Below are 4,381 nucleotides of genomic sequence, written 5' to 3'. Positions count from 1 at the left end.
AAATCAGTATATTCATCAGCATGCTCTCATAAAATAAAATTACACTGGTGAGAATTATTTACAAAATATTGATTTAACGTAAGGAATTGGATAATTATAATATCAACTACAAAGAATAACCGAGAAAAGAGAAAAAACTGAATTAAACAAATAAATTTGAAGAAAATAATAAGCATCATCCAGTGAAATACTTTAATAGCCCTCCCTTCTACAGCCTTTCCGAGAATTAACACCGCGCCGCAGGTAGGTGTAATAGGACCTGCGCGGGGTTTATGGCTGTCACTCAGGCGTGACCAAGCAAAAGCGGAGCTGGCTATGATGAGTTAGTTCCCACCCACCGTCAGCCCTGAAATCAGCACTATAGAAGAGTTTCACTGTATATATATTATATGCATATGTATATGTATATATATATATATATATATATACATAATATGTAATACTATTAAAATATATAAATGTACTAATATTATGATATCATCTGGGGTAGCACATACGTTTTAATATTAATCAAATTATTAAAACTAAAATGTTTACGAACATTCCCCGAACCATCTGCGGTGCCTTTCTGGATACGCAAACATATCCCTACTTCCAGGAACATTCCCGAAACACTTTTTGGAATTCACCGAATCTTCAATTGGAATTTTCCAGGAATATTCTCTTCTCTCTATTTTTTGTGAAATTGCTATTAAATTGTCTAATTCTTTACCTGAAATTATTACTTTTAATATATAATTAACACAAGTTTAATTTCATTTTATTAAAGCATGCTCATGAGTATGCTGATTTTATAGGTTAGTTTAAATGTAGTGCAAATTTTGTTACTAATTTACCTTATAACCTGTGTCGCTTTTAACGTATTGGTTCAGTACAATAATTATTTAATTATAAGTATCGATCAATGTTAAAATTGAAACTTTTAACAATAAGAACAGATTAGAGTCACTTTAAAAATGCTGGCTCTTTAATCAGCATATACAATGGGCGCAAGTCGGTCCGTGGATTATGAAAAACGCGGGCGGTTGTTCTATAAGTATGGACTTCAAAACAGCCGATGTAGATGATAATATTCACAAATAGTATTTGTTCTCCGCCTTGCGCCCTATATTTATTTTTATTTACAATTTCTTAATGTATTCTTATAAAAACGGACATTGTTTCATAATGCGGTCGGTTACCTTGATTGTGGTCAATTTTAAAAGTATCATAGTAAAGTATCATCGGAAAGACATTTTTAGTTGATTCCGTAAACGAAAATTGAGCCTATTGATTCAAAAATCGCCCAACTGTGAATTTTTAAATAAAATTTGTTTAGATAATGAATAATTGTTGTCAACTTGCAAATTTTTATCATAGAAAAAAATCATGGAAAAGGCATCCCTAGTTGTTTCCGTAAACAAAAATTAACCCTATTCATTGAAAAATCGCCAAACTGCAAATTTGTGTATAAAAATTGTTTAAATAACAAATAATTGCTATCAATTTGCAAAGTATCATAGTAAAGATTTATCAAAAAGACACATCTAATTTATTCCGTAAACAAAAATTGAGTTCACAGGACACTGAGTGTTTCCGTTAGGAGGCCCTCAAACATCTTAAGAGGCCAATAGCAGGCCAAGCCCGAATTATATTCAATTCAAATTTCAGTGTAGATGAAACGGGTCAGAAAGAAACAGGTTTTAAAAAAAGTAAATGATTATTATTGTTATTATATAGGGGAATTAAAATTCAAGTCCCATCAAGAAATCAAGGGCGCAAGTACATGCCGCGACAGTCTTCAGCTAAAGTGAGCTACTCTCATAAATGTACAGTAATCGATGGGGTATATAATTAATAAAAGGCAATAGAGAACGACGCTATTGTAATTTAAAAAACAGGAACTCCATCAAACTTTTAATAAAGTTATTTTTAAAAACTCTGGGATGCTTGAATTGAGAATTTGATGGAAGAGACCACAACGATTAAAGTCTGGGAAAAGGGAAACGGTAGAACGATAAAATAGGATAGATAAGATTTACATTACATATTTTTTTATTTAGAATGGGCAGCAACCCTCGAGAACTCTAGATTTCGGTAAATGTCGATAATAGTACTCACTAGTTAGAACACATTCATAATAATTGATATTTTCGATTTTGAATTCAAAATTTAACTTCATATAACTATACGTAAAAAAATTTTCCGCTGATACAGATTGCACCGAAAGGATTTGGTGATACTTTAAGGGAACTAGCAGAAGAGTACCATAATCCAGTAATATGTGTCACTGAAAATGGAGTAGCTCTAAATGAAGGATTAAATGATTCAACCAGAATTCAATTCTTCCATGATTCTGTAAAGGAAATACTAATAGCCATTTGCCGAGATGGTGTCAACGTCAAGGGTTACTACATTTGGTGTCTCCTCGTCAATTTCGAGTGGACAGACGGCTACGGGTAGGTAATAATAATATTTTCAAATAAGACGAGTATAATTTCTTTCCTTTCATGCGTGGTTTGGTGAGGTACTTCACCGAGCGCGGGCCGTAGATCCACGCGCACGGTTGTGCGCGCTACATGAACCTCTAAACTAACCTCAAACCTGGGACGTACACAGTAAAAAAAAGTGTTCAAAATGACACCGAAATCAATATCATATTGATATGCAACAAAAAGATACCGAATTTAAGAGCATTTTGATCGGCTGAAGAGAATGATCGACTTTTGAGATCATAATGATCTGATTCAGGATCATGTATGAAGTCAAGCCAATATGGCTGACGTTCTTACAATACTTTAGCTCTTATTCAAGCTTTTTATGATTTCTGATCGTGCAGTGTACTTGAAAAGTTGAAAAAATAACGAAATCTGATATTAGAAAATATCAGCTGTTAAGTGTAGTTGTCACTTGCATGCGGTTAGATACATTTTTAGGTTACGTCGTTATGACAACGGCGCTAATAATTGGCGGCCATTTTGTTTATTCTGACAAATGAACCAAAAAATGAGATCAAATTGATCCGAAAGGAAAATCATTATGATCTCGAGAGTCAAATGATCGCTGGAGCAAAATGCTCTGCAACAAAATTGATCCTTTTTTTTACTGTGTAATATCACTCGAAATTCTTTTTGCAAACTCACGTGCGGACGTAAAAAGGCCAGGTCACTGCCTTGATGCACAATATCCTTTTATGTCCCACAGACATGATTTAAGCATTTTGTCAGTGTCTTTTTAGTTCTAAAAGTATCCCTTTGCACAACAGGAGGAGCAATAGCGAATGATTTTGTGCACAGTTCAATAAGGAGTCCATAATACTGCTAAGAGTATTATGGGATCATAATCGTACTCGACGCATGAGCTATTTCCGTAGTTTATAACTCAAAGAATTAGAAATAGAAGAATGTAACGAGTACCTCAGACAACATTGAAATTTTTTACTATTTAGAATAGGCATGATACTTAACATGGAAATAATAAGCTTACTGTTTCACTGTTTTCAGAGTAAAGTTTGGTATCGTTGAGGTGGATTTCAGTGACCCGATGACAAGGACAACCAAAAAAATCAGCTAATTGGTGGAAACGCGTTCGCAGTAGTCGCCAATTGCAGCCAGTGTATTGTGATTGAAATTTATTACTCTTACAGAATAATTTCAGAGAAAATAATTACCATGCATTTATGTCAATAACTAAGAAAAATGAGCTTATCTTCAAAGTTGTCCATAAATTTCAAACATTTCATCAATATAAAAAGAGCTGCCAATTGATAATTTTTAAGTTCAGCGATCTTGCTTTTATGAAAAGTTATAAGATATAGCATACTTAATGAAAATTTAGCAATTTTCAATACAGTTTAATTGCTATAGTTTAAATATTATTTTCAAAATATATACACATTCATTCATTCAACGTTGTACAAAAAAGCTATAGAGAAATTTCTATGCAATTTATTTTCTTAAATATTGTCAATTTTCAAAGCGACCTATATTTCAATGGCTTTCACGATTTATTTTGAAAAAAGATTGGATTTATATAAAAAATATTCTACACAGAAATTATGCATTGCGTAAAAATACAACTTTTTTGTGTTGCAAAATTTTTCTGATAAAATCATTATTTTTTGAAAAAAACTTTTAAGAAGTAACTACATTATGTGTTCGACCTCTCCAGCATCTCCGAAATACTAAACATGGCAACGATCGTGAATATGACGCGACATTTCGGCGCAACTTTTATCAGCACTTCTAAGATTTCAAATCTTCTAATGTCGCCAAGGATTAAAACTGATAACCTTCACTACTTTTGTTTAAAAATACATTAGAGGTAATTGTGACTACACTCGAGTCTTGGTTTAGCCACAGTATCAGGGGTTACCTGCAAGTAGTTAGTCAGATAGTTAGTT

The 4,381-nt window shown here is 32.8% G+C and overlaps 1 pseudogene; it reads left to right on the top strand.

Annotated features, from left to right (window-relative positions):
* The window catches only part of LOC117176474, a 35,799-nt pseudogene extending 32,247 nt beyond the window's left edge, over positions 1–3,552 (top strand).
* Positions 3,553–4,381: the final 829 nt, after the last annotated feature.

This window comes from Belonocnema kinseyi, chromosome 7 (assembly GCF_010883055.1).
Source record: "Belonocnema kinseyi isolate 2016_QV_RU_SX_M_011 chromosome 7, B_treatae_v1, whole genome shotgun sequence".
Taxonomy (NCBI): domain Eukaryota; kingdom Metazoa; phylum Arthropoda; class Insecta; order Hymenoptera; family Cynipidae; genus Belonocnema; species Belonocnema kinseyi.
This window is presented reverse-complemented; position numbering and strand designations above follow the sequence as displayed.